General features: G+C 44.3%; 1 protein-coding gene across 2 annotated transcripts in view; it reads right to left on the bottom strand.

Annotated features, from left to right (window-relative positions):
* The window catches only part of FRMD4A (FERM domain containing 4A), a 190,244-nt gene that overhangs the window by 155,928 nt on the left and 21,150 nt on the right, over positions 1-13,166 (bottom strand). The gene's annotated exons all lie outside the window — the stretch shown is intronic.

The raw sequence follows: 13,166 nt of genomic DNA, 5'->3' as shown, positions 1-13,166 counted from the left end.
GAGGAGCAGCAATAATAATAAAAAAGGGCAAAGACACACTCAGCCTCTAAGGCTTATAAAAAGCAGCTTAGCCTTCAATAAGCAATTCTTTGAAAAGAAATTAATGGAAAAGGTTACAAGCCTGCTCTTGAGCAGAGCCTGTCACACTGCTCTTTCACATCATTTCTACAAATGGAAAAAGTTTGTGGCATTTCTTTTATCTTCAGATGCCCTGAAAGGCTGCATTACTCACTGGACCCTGCATTTTTCCCTTCCCCGTTCACACAATGCACTGAGGAATTCCTCGTGGGTGATTCAGTGGGAGATGCACGCTGAGCCCAACCTGCACACCCCACACATGCAACAAAACAGCACCCACTGCTGCCTCTGATGGGACACAGGGAACCCCGTCCATCCAACCCCTGCTTTGCAAAAAGGAAACCATAAAAAGGAGGGAAAAAATCAGCAGTTGCTGGAATGGTGCTGTCCCTCCACTTGCAGGATATGGTCACAGATGTGGTGCAGTTGGGAAATCGGATTAAGGATGGGATGGGGAAATAGACCCTGAACTTTGCTAACACGGGGTTGCCCTTCTCATGCAGCCAGGCTCTGTCACTAGGTGGTACTGTGCATCACAGCTTTGTGCCTTCTCCTAATTCCTCACTCCTCTGTCCATTCCCTGGTTTAGATGTTTTACTGGTAGATACTATATTTTGAGAAAGGGGAACCTGTAGTTCAAGTTCTCTCACTGCTCTTCACTTCACAGATTTTCTTGTTGAATACAATTAAAGACTCTGATTCAGAAAATACTTGGGGTGATGCCTGACTTGAGTTTCTGCTGTCAAACAGCACCTGTTTAAGGCTGCCTGGTGGAGCCATTTGGTGGTGGGTTAGGACACCTTACAGGCACAGATGCTCAGGCTCATGAATGGGAAGGAAAACCCGAAGAGACCAGGAATGGTTCTATGATAACAGGGAAAGAAATAAGAGCTGTTTTTTTTTTTTTTTTTTTTTTTTTGGTAACAAACCCTCTTATCAGTCTTACCACTGCCAGAAAAAGGGCAACTGAGAGATTTTTTTGGATTTTCACCATACTCCTTCAGCTTTCTGGCAAAAATCCAAGGGGTTTGAAAGAACTTGGAAAAGGGGACATTTCTTGCTTGTGCAAGAAAATCTGAGCAGCCCAGATGCAGCAGGACCACATGACACACCTACCCTTGCTTCCACACTGGGTCCTGGAGTACATGCTAGTTATTCCAGCTCTGCCTCCTCATTTCCAGTCTCAGTCCTGTACAGTGGCTTTGTTCCTATCAGCCCGTGGTGTGGAAGCTGTCTCTTGCATTTGCAAGATGAAAGCCCATGACTGGATTGACTGCATGAATTCAGTGCTGGATGATGGTGATCTCTCTCATTAAGAGAACTGTTCATTATGCACAGTGCAGCTTTTATAGCTTGGCTGAAGTCTCTTGTCAAGCACACTTTCATAAACTGAGATTGTCCCAAAGCAATTCCAAACAAGGGAGGAGGAAGCATAGACACACAGGCATCAAAGGTGCTTCAAGATCCCAGGATGCTACAGTGTCCTTGGCAAAGCTGGGTGCAGAGCCCAGTGTCCTTATCTCAGGCCAGGACAATGGATCCAAGGCAAATTTCTCCTTTTAAATTAACATTGCTATTCATGTCTTTCCTTCAAAAATGAAACTGCTTATTCAGCACTTCCCAGCATTTAGCAACCCCCCAAAAGCCTCCCCAGTCCAGAACAGCATCAGAACAACTGATTGGAGATCCAGCTTTGTCCCAGTCTAACTCCAGATTCCACACAGCTCTTACAGTACTAATTTAAAACTCTCTTTATTTTTATAGGTATGAAAACTGTCAAGTGTTAGTGATTCTGCAGATTTCCCAAACTGCAAAATGGGCCAGCAAAACCCTTTTGGAGTATTTTTTCTGAGTGTGTTTCATTTTGCATGAAGACTTTCTGGGTATTTTGAAATAAAAGGACGAGCATATTGATGGGTGATCAAAATGAGGTCAGTGATGACTAATATAGGAGCATTTTTCAAATAGCTGGCCCCATGCTCCACAGCTGCTGTACTGCAATGCTCAATCACTCAGCTGCTCTCACTCCTGGGGTGCACCATGGATTTGTGAAGCAGCACTTGGCATCCTGAGTGGCATTTGGGTTTTGTCTCAGAGGAGGTTAGGAGCAGTGTCACCTGCAAGCACTTTAATTTGCTTATGAACAGGAGATAGGGTGCAACTCCTGGCAAGAACAGGCAGAACAAAAAATACTGGAAAGCAAGAGGAGAGACAGCAGATGGAAGGGAAGCAGGTCTGTGTGAATCTGTAAGAAGGCAGATACATGGTGTTTCATGGGCACTGCAGCTCTCGGGACCACAGGCTTCTCCTCACTTTGGGTTTGTCACCCTGCCCCAGTCTCATACCAGCTACTCAGAGAGCAGCCTGGCTGCACCAAAGCAAACAGTGGCTGAGAATGAAAGAGGAAAGCACACCCCACAAAAAGATGCATGAGAGCAGAAGGATTTGGAGAAGACCTTTCCTTTGAAAAAGCCTTTAGAGAAAATCCCAAATTGGAGGCCATCCAAATATACTCATACCTAAAACACAACAAACTTGTGAGACATGGGAGCAAATGCCCCACTGAGAAAACTTATGACTACTCTGTATTAATATCAATTAATCTCTGGAGACCTGCAAGGTGTCTAGAGCCCTGTTAGAGGAGATGGGGACTCTTGAATGAATTCCAGGATAATGAGATCCACTGAGAGTTGGGTTAGCGAAATTAAAAGGGATGCAGTAAAACAGCATTATCAGCTTTGACAGAAATTAGCTCTACCCACTCCTGAGCATTCACAAACCATTTCAACACCACGTACAGTGTATTCCCTGCTGCACTTCCCTTGGCCAGGTTTCATTTAATTCCAACCCTCCCAAGTCTGATGCAAGAGGGAGGGGAAGCTCTAATGGCTATCATGACTTTCCCATCCACAGCTAATAGTTAAGACATTATCCAAGTGTATTAATAAATGAGAGACACTGGCCTAGGCTGAAGGTAAAGTGGGTGGTAGAGGGCTTTGGGCAATCCTAGACCTCTGCAGGGCTAATGGATTAATCTTTCCCCATCGTCCCCAGCTACTGGTAGGAAAGACCGTATGTATGAACTTTTTGCTTTATGTGTGAACTGTAAGACGAGATGAATCAGAGGAATGCATTTGTGCTTGTTAAACCATCTGTGAGTAGGTATGTGATTAGTTTTGCTGTCATACATTCCCCCACTTGGGATGGCAGTGGATTATTTCTTGGAGCCAGCATTGATCACCAACACCCAACAGAGGGCCAAAGCTTAATTCCTTCTGTCTGGTTTTGTGTTCACAGGGGGATCATCCTCATGGCTTATCCTTGCAATGCAACGCCTTGGCAAAGTCAAGGGCAGCACTGGAACCTAGGGTTTTCACATCAAGACCACCTAACCAACCACTTATGACCCGTGGGTGTAAGCCAGTGCAAGGACAGCATCTCTGGGCCAGCGTGACTCTGAAGCCTTTTGCTGAGGATGGATAATGAAGGCCATAGATGGGAAGGACCTTGGTCAGGATGTCCCAGCACAGAGGGCTCCTCACCCATGCCAGGACATCCAGGCACCGTGGTGTACGAGAACATAAAGAAAAAGTCTCAGTGCAGCCCCCTCCCAGGTTGCACAGACGATGGCTGTTTACACTGGCTCTTTCACAGGAATTTGGGATCTCAGTTCTGTGCTATATTTAGGCTGCAAAACTACTGATATTTTTTTGGTTGTTGGCCTTTGACACACAAGTGTATTTTCTGAGAGGAAAAATTTCAGCTCTTGACTAAGTGGTGGGAAAATACAACCCACAGAAATGTTGAATTTTCTAAAACTGGAGCCAGGAGTTAGGAGCTGACAAGGGGAGTTTACATTATAAATACAGTCTGTTGGCTGAACCAAATGTTTAAGGCAGCCTGGTGTCGTAGACCCAGGGTCTGGGCTAGCAGGAGTCAGCTGGCTCCTGACACTTAGGACATCCTGATTATTTACATTTCAGCTTTTACCATAAGAGGAAGGAGAGCTGTTAAGAGCTGATTATTGTGAGATGAAGAGGAAAGAAGGTGAAACTGGGACACAGTCCGTTACTGAAACATGTTGTCTGCAAAGCAACAGCTTGTGTTTAGAAAAGAAGGAAAAAAGTTCCACTACCAGATTCCTGGTCTGAGTGTGTTGCAGAACTGGGATCCAAGGAGAAAAAACTTCCGTGAAAATGGCTTGAATGAAAGAATCCCTTTGTAGGAGGTTATGACTGATAAATTACAAGAATGTTTGTGATATAATAGTGGCAATTAAAAGACATTTCAGATGATGAATGCCTGAGAATATGCAATGCAGTGAACTTCCCAGAACCTCTTTTTTCTGAGATGAACACTGGCTCTATTCTCACTTTAATTAGAAATTACCCAACTCCTGTGCTGCTTATTCCCCTTCCTCCTTCACTAGCTCCTCATCCCAGTGTCTGCTCTGATGTAATTTGTCTGGCACAAACAGTTCCTCATTTGCAGTCTGGTTTTGAAAAAACCCTGATTGATCACCTGAGGTTTTGCAAAGCCCAGCTCAGCCTGCAGCCCTGACAATGATACTCAAAGTTGTTGTCTCAGCTGTGGCTGGGCACATGAGGACCTGCATGACTCTAGGCTCCAGTGGCTGTGGGGTTCTAAAGAATATTCAACAACAACAACAACAACAACAACAAAACAAAACAAAAACCCCAACCAACCAACCAACCAACCAACCAACCAAAAAACCCATTAAAAAACAAGAAGAAAAAGCAGAGGTCAGCCCAAGTACAGCAACTTATAGTAACATAAAGATTCCCAGCCCTCAGTCATGTCTCCTTTCATCATGAGCTGCCTCTTTACAGGCATGGAAGTGACTGTACAAATCTGTAAAGCCCCTGAACACAGAGGGGTTACGATCAGGCCTCATGGAATTGGAGCAAAGCAGGTTTGCAATGACTGAAAACCTCACATTCCTGCCCTCCTGAAGCTTTATGAGAGCCCCTCAAGTCCCAGTGTTCAGCAGCTCCAGCAGCACAGTGACCAGTGAAATTGGTGAATAACTGCACACAGAGGGGCTTGCAAGTTATGCAATGCTGCAGACACGGGGTGACTCCTGCCAGGTGCTGGACAGATATTAATCCCCACTGGGGGGTAGATGGAAGTTCAGACCATGGAGGAATTTGACCTTGGATAACTTTCTGTGGTTGGGACTTAGTACTGGCTACCATGCAGAGCTCTTCTCCAGGAGCAGGGGATAGGACTGGCCTGAAACTATGCTTTGTCAGCTGTTTTGGAGTCTCAGTGGACTCGCACGGTTATAAAAAAACAGGTGCCTCCTGAACTGAAAGGATAGGAAGGAAAAAAGGCAAGGTTTGAAATCTCATAACAATTTTGCCTCCAGCTTGGGCTCATAAGATTCAAATTTAAGAAGGCAACAACCCTCCTCTGCTGTGAGCTCACTTGAACACATGCAATGTATAGGAGATCTAAATGAAGAGTCTTATAGATGAATCAAAAGGAGTGGACACTATAAATTTAAACTTTGTATTTAAGCTTAAGAAGTAATTAGTGTGCAAATGTTGCCTGTAGCCACTTGCAGGTGTCAAAGGTGTAGGGGTTTATCGTCCTCAATCCAACCTGGGAGGGACAGAGGGAACAAAGAAGAGGCAAGTCATCCCTCAACTACAGTGCCTTCTGGTACTTACACTTGGATGGCATTCAGAGCCTTTGTTCTGTTCTTTTTTGCTACCACAAAAGAGGTGTCTTTGGAGTGCCTAATTTGTCCTGTTTTCCCCCAAAGCTCCCATGGCCAAGAGCTCCTGTTTCTAAACAATTGGATGCTGTTGGTTGGGTGTGAAGAGAGTTTCTGCAAGAGCGCAGCTGATTCATGGCAGCATCTTGGATGCAGCTGCAAACACAGACAGGGCAGGATTGGCTCAACAGCACCAGTCAGCTCCACCTTTGCTCCAGGAGAACATCTGAAGGAAATGGCATCCATTGCACAAGGACTTTGGTGGGGCCTCAAAGGCATGTTGAAAACAATGAAGGAAAAAGCCTTTGTTTCCATGATCATCTTCTCTTATGAAAGAGAAGAGACATGTGGAAGCCTGATGGGACAGGACCTGTTCTGGGGTTACTCTGAGCTGTATATTCCAGATGGATTTCTCTTTGAGGGAGAAGGGCTTGAACCAAACAAAAATGCTGCAGGCAAAACTCCCTGCTGTTTTCAATTACTTTAGAGGATTGAAGTGTTCACAAATGTCTCTCTGGGGAAGCCAAGCTCTTTACCAAAAGCAGGTTCCTGGGGGCATGTCCCAGTACAGAGCCTGTTGTGATAACTCCAGCAGCTGAAGCTTGATGACTCAAGCAGGACTGCTGGGCACTGTCCTGATGGTTGCTGACCTTCCTGTAGGCTTCCAGAATCTACCACCCAGGCCTTGGATGACATGTATTTAATCAGAACAACATGACTGAGCTCTAGATCACAGGACTGTGGGTGTTTTAATACTTAAGCATGCAGTTGGGTTTAGCAGTCTCAGCTCTTTCTGGTCTTCACACAAAGGGCTTGGCACCTCTAGAGAATGAAGCACTGATCTTGGAAGGAATCAACATGAATGAATTGCCTAATTTTTTATAACTATAGGAACACAAAATGTATCCCACCTCATGATTCTAGACACGGATCAGAAAATAGCTAAGCCTAGGAAGAAGCAGTTCACACCTGGCTTCTGGAAACCCAGGGGATAAAAAATATTCCCTTCCCTTGCTGCAAGATGCATTTCTGTTATAAACAGGGTGAACTGCTGGAGGTTGTCTCAGCTGAGACAGTTTGGATTCCCTACAGAGAGCACAGTTTTTATCTCTGGCAGACTAAAGCAAAGATGGTGCAAGAACACCCAAGTCATTGGTGGTGGACTTCAAGAGAGCTCGGCTTTGGGACAGACTCAAATCCACCCTGTCTAGGAACATTTCAGCATTACTTGTGTCTGCTCAAGCTGGTGGAAATCCTAAGCCATTTATTAGTGGGGAGGATTTAACACCATGAAAGACTTTGCCCATGTTCCAAACAGGGGCAGCCAGACTGGAACTGGAGGTTGAGGGTTTCTCATAGGGAGGCAGGCTGGAAGAATTCACAGGGGAGAAGACCAATGCCAAATACATCTCCTCTTTTAAGAGGCTGCTGTATTTATTGAACAAAAAAAAATCTCAGTCATGAGACTTGACCACTCAGTCTCCTTCTACCATCCCTAAAAGTTCATGTAAAGACACATAGGAGGGTCAATGTTGGTTTAAGGTCCCCCTCATTTTCTAGCAGCACTGGAGGAACTGCAGCCCATGGAAAACACCAGTGTTGTGTTTGCTTAGAATTAGTGAGCACAAGCCCCAGCCTGGTGCAGCTCCATGTTGGATTTAGCAGGAAGGTAGCACAGCAATCCATGATGTGATTTAATGGCTCAGGTTCAGCCACTGCCCAGCACACTTCTAGAGCTTTTCTCTGCCCTTGAGGAAAGCCCTGTGCCTCTTGTCCTGCCCCACAGCTGCCTGGGGACAGTGGAAGGAGAGATGAGACCCCATAAGCAGTTGAGTGGAGTAGGTGTTTGTTCAGGAGGCAAAAGGATTATTGCCCCTCCACCGACATCAGTGCTCTGAGGGGTTACAGTGGGGGGGTGGCAGTGGCACAGACCCTACCAGATTGTCCCAGCCCTTCCCAGGCCCATAAAGGCAGGGGAAATCTGTATCAAATGCTGAAGGTAACTTTACAGTGTGCTATAAAGATACCTGGGGGTGGGAACTTAGTGAACACTTCTTGTACTTTCTCCATAGACAGCTCAAATGGAAATGGCTTGAGGTATCACCACAGACTTTTTTTTTGTCTGTTGGATGTGATTTCTGGCAAAAATTAATTTTTAGCATTTGTATTTACTTTCCCCTCCTCTTGCTGTCTAACCCTTTTTGCTTCTGCCTGTAATGAAGATAGGGTGAGAAATTCTGCAAGCCAAAGGTTCCTGAGCTGCCTTTGGAAATATGTGAGGCTCATTAGCCCTTTCTGCAGCTCTGGGTAGATGGTTGTTTTTCCCTCTCTCTTTTTTTTTTTTTTTTAAGTTTAATTTATTTTTTGTGATTTTTGTTTTTTGTTGGTTTGGGTGTTTTCATTTTTTTCTTTGTTTTTCCTAAGACAAGCAGTTCAAATCTCATAAATGCTTAAATATGTAGTCATAAATGCTTAAATATGTAGCAATAAAGTTTGAGAAGTCTCCAGGGCAGTTCCAGAGACTGTGGACTGGATCAGCAAAGAGTGCTGGGGGAAAGAAGTCATAGTTGCCTGCCAACAAAACTGAGAATTAGGTAGACTGCAAGCCTAGAGCCTGAAACCTCCTGAACCCCAGCTGCACCAGGGCATCACAATATTCTGAGAACAGGGCAGTGGTCAGCAAAGAGCCCTTTGAGCTCAGCTCCATGGGGGCACCAGTGCCCACCTCCACCATTGTCCTTACGAGCACAAAGTCAACAGCCCCAGTGAAAACCCCTCTGCCCAGCACCAGAAGAGAAAGAATCTGGGTTTGCTATCTTTAAGGGAGTCAGAAACAGCTCCAGCTAGAACCTGAGACCTGAACAAGGTCCCATGCTCCCTACTTTAGTTAGTTAACTAAGGTGAATTTTGTTAGCTCTTTTTCCCTGCTCAGCCAACACTCCCACATGCCTAATCCCCCATTTCCTCAGCCTTCATCATGCTGGAGCTGACTAGATTAATGGGAAATGTTAATATGTCAGACCTGGAAGGAAAGCAAAGAGCTGGTTGTGTTTGAATTCCACATTAATCTACTTGGTGATGAAGCTATAAATCAAAACCTGGAAATTTTGCCAATCTGAAATGATGTGTTTAACATTTCAGCCCTTTCCTTCCTCCCTCTTGCCCAAAACTGCTTTGCACAGCCTTTTACAAGAACAGGGCAGGCATGCAAAATGCTGCTTTTCCTCCTGAATCTTTAATTTTGCTTAAACATAGTGTCTTCAAGGCAAGCTGGGTGAAGAATGATGAATTTGAAATAAGAATGGAATTTCCAAACTGCTTCTTTCTGAGGAGGAAGACCATGTTTCCTCATAGGTTACATGGGGTTGTGGGGATATCTCACATCCCACCATGAAGTGCAAACAGTCTGTCCCTTTTTTGATGCACTACCCAGCAGGGTGCCAGCAAAACACCAGGTGAATGGGGGAAAACCCCAAAACCTTCCAGGACAACTCCCCAGTGCCCATGGCAGCTGCGGGAAAACTATTAGCACCCCATGGCTAGCAATGTGCATTCTGTGGGAAACACACCTTCTCCTCAGGGAAAATTATAGGATCTGGAAAGTAGAATTGCAGAATGGTTTGGTTTGGAAGAAAGTTCAAAGTTCCTCTAGTTCCAATCCCCCTGCCATGGGCAGGGACCCCTCCCACTAGACCAGGTTGCTCTGAGTCCCATCCAGCCTGACCTCAAACATTTCCAGGGATGGGGCATCCACAACTTCTCTGGGCAACCTGTGAAGAATTAATCCCTTAGTGAAGAATTAATCCCTAGTAATTAATTAATCCCTAATATACAACAATTTATTCCTAATAGCCATAATTAAACTTTTTGCTAAAGTATAGAATATTCCATGAATTTGCATATCTGCCAGCACAACAAAAGCTCTTTCCTCTTCCTTATTTCAGGTTAGTATCCATCCCCAAAATTCTACATCTCACCTCCTCCTTAATTCCATTGCCTGTAACTGGCAAAAAATTTGGGGAACAGTGAAGTACTGCAGACAATTCTGCATTTGTGCCCCTAACCTGAAGTGAGTAATTTCATCCAATTCTGCCTCAGAATCTAGAGCAGTAAAATTATTTAACTGTCTTTCTAAGCACTTGGTGGATAAGAAGCAGTGTGTAAAAAGTACAGAGCACTACTGTCCACAGAGAGTGAGGAATTAAATGTCTGTGAGTGGTATCCTTGAGAGATGGCTCTGCATCCAGTCTGCCTCTGACTTGGTAGGAGCAGTCGGTGGGATTTTAAACAGTTAAGACACATAAACATATTTTTACTGTAGATGTAGGTCCTACACTGCGTAATGTTCTTTGACATTGCACAGGCATAGCCGGGAAACTAAAACATTTGTTGATGGATTTGGAGATTAAATAAATAGTGAATTATCTTCTGGATGTTAAAATGCAGAACTGACTGCCTATCCCATAATAATAAGACAGCCCTCCCCCAGTACTTCTTGAAATGTGAGTATTTCTGCAAAAGCAGGCACTGTGTTAGTTCACAGGACCATTTGTTTAGTAGGTCAGGGCAGTCAGACATCTGGGCATTGGTAAAAATACATCCGACAGCTGGGTGACATCTTGCACAACTGACTGTCTGAGAGCCTCGACTGGAAGTTTATTATTTGTTCACCTCCTTTTTCAAATGAATTCTGATCATGCAGTCAAAAAAACCACAAGGTGGATCACAAAACACAATTAAAATATAGCACGTGTTCATTACAATTAAAATAGAGAAACTGGTGAATATTAGCCCCACTGAAAACAGATAAAGGCAAGAGGTTTGTTTTAGACTGAGCAGACAAATGTGTCCCTGGGAATCACAGCAGACTTGGGGGAGGATTTATTTGCTGGGAAAGAAATGCAGTCTGAAACAGATGATGGTACCCTTCAGAGTACCAAAATTCTCTAGCTCTCAGTACTGCTCAATGGCCTGAGTACCAAAGCATTGCTTACAGACAGTGAAAAATGGAGTCACTCAGCATTCCTGAGACAAATCCAGTCTGGAGACCAAGAATGAAGGAATTTTTTGATCGTTTTAACCAATTTTATAACAACTGCTGCTCAGAGTGCAGCTTGAGCAAGTCCAGACTTCCAATTGCTGTGTCAGATTGGATTTGAAGATGGAAGTGTTTCAGATCCCACTCTAACCACCGCAGTCAGTATCACCCCAAAACTATTTCATTTATCTCTGCTAAAGCATTGGTGCTGATTTTCTGAGAGCAAAGAAAGTAAAGTCTCTCATCATAAACAAGGGAATTACACTGATAACGTTGATGCCTGGAACTTATTTTGTTTCCAAGAACCCATTGCCTCTTGTATTGGAAGTACATTTGTACAATGTTGTCTTAGTTTTTATAAATTTTGTAGATGGAACAGTAGAAGGCAATTGGCAAGTTTTGGAATGTTTGTATGGTGGAGACAACAGACTGGGGCAGGCATACAAAAAAAATTATCTAAGTCAGAGCCGTACCTAAACAACCTGATGCTGGCTGATGGAGGAGCTGGGTTCTCGCCCGTGTTGTGTGCCCAGCAGTGTGCTCAGCCAGAACCTGGCTGTGTGTTACACTGCTCTGCTAACCCCAACTCTGTTTCAGCAAAAGGCACCAGAAGCAGAGATGCATTGAGATGTGATTAACTCAAAGAAAAACACAAAACATACTTTTCAGAGTATGAAAAAGCATGGCTTAATTTTACAAAGTTGACAAATGTTTCTCTTTAATGTTTCTTTATAGGGTTTTTCTGGTTCTGGTACCAGGCAGAAGTCCTACACTGGTCTGCTTTGCTCTCAAGGTGCAGTAGCAACAGGGATTAATATATAGTAACATCAAAAACCAGCATAGTCAAGAGCTCATCTAAATAATCAGCAGTGGAAGAAGTTTCTATCTCTGGGAAGTGATTAAACTGTAAGGATTTCTGTCCAAGCAATACTCTACTAAAATACCCTGCCAGCATTTAAATTGGACGATTCTGGCTACTAGAGGAAATGCTTTTAGGATTAATATACATAAATGTGGAGTTAGCTATCAACTCATGCTGGCTGCTAATAACACTGCTGCTGCTGGAACTCTGCAGTGATGAGCTATGAGATGCCTTTTCTGACAAACCTCCACCCAGCAGCAGTTCCCCTGGTACCTGACCCAGCATTTCAGATCCTCTCCAAAGAATTGCAGACTCATGGGCACTGACAAACAAAGTGACGTGGTTTTACTGAGCTTTTGCAGATGTTCACAGATTCTGTCTGAGAAACAAACAACTCTTCATCCTGACTGGTGAGCGTCTTTCAGGCTGTATTAATGCTTGTTTGGATGGGAAGAGAGGCACCTTTGCTGGTGCCATTTCACTGGTGACTCTAGCAAAGGGGAATAACATGCCAGGATCATGATATAATGCCATGGGGGATGGCTCAAGGCATGTGCATTTTGCAATGGAAAAAGTGCTCACAGAAACATAAATCTGCTGAAAGAACACCAGTCCTGGGAGTCTTCACAGGCAGTAGCATTCCCTGATGCATGGTGCATAGGATGGGACACATTATCAGTAATCAGAATCTGGACACACCTGAAAACCAACTCCTTAGTTTTTGAGGATGATTTTACACAAGTGGAGGGTAAAAATGAGGTTCAGCATTGAGCCCTCTAGCTTTCCCCTCCCCTTTCCCAGGCCCATGTGAACTGATTGGCTTCAGGTTCAGGTTCCTAGGACAAGCTGCAAAGAGAGAGTGGAGCAGCCCCACACCATGGGCAGCCTCTGCACAGACTGACCTCTGGGCTTACCCCAGGCAAGAGTCAGCAGAGCTCAGGGAGGGCAGCGTGGTTCACTTGGAGCCATCCCAGTGGTATATCTCAGGGGAGGTTTCAAAGTTACTGGCTGTGGGTATCTTCTGGAATAAACACTTATGATAAAAATGCTGCCCATGCTTGCTGAACTCCAATGACCATAAAATCTATTCCTGAAGTCTGCTGAAACCAGAGCATGATTTGAAGTTGGTTCAAAGTTTGCTGAAATTACTAAGACCCCTGCCCTGGTGTTCCTCTAACCAACACACACAATTTCTACAGGCTTTTAATCTGTTGCCTTCTGTATGACTTGGCTTCACACATGGAGACTTCCAAAGCACAGGAAAAGCAAAATATCAAGTAAATGGGAGTAGCAGAAAATCCATTTTCCAAATGCAAATACCAATCAGTTACTCCAGTGTCCGGCATTAGACAAATCTGTGGAGATGATAAATATTGTAATGGGCTTGTCCCCACAGCAGAATAAATGTCTAGACTCAGTTGTCTAAAGCTGATTTAAAAAGCAGACAA

The sequence above is a fragment of the Cinclus cinclus genome, chromosome 4, assembly GCF_963662255.1.
Source record: "Cinclus cinclus chromosome 4, bCinCin1.1, whole genome shotgun sequence".
NCBI lineage: Eukaryota > Metazoa > Chordata > Aves > Passeriformes > Cinclidae > Cinclus > Cinclus cinclus.
The sequence above is the reverse complement of the archived record's forward strand: the minus strand, read 5'-3'. Positions and strand labels throughout refer to the sequence as shown.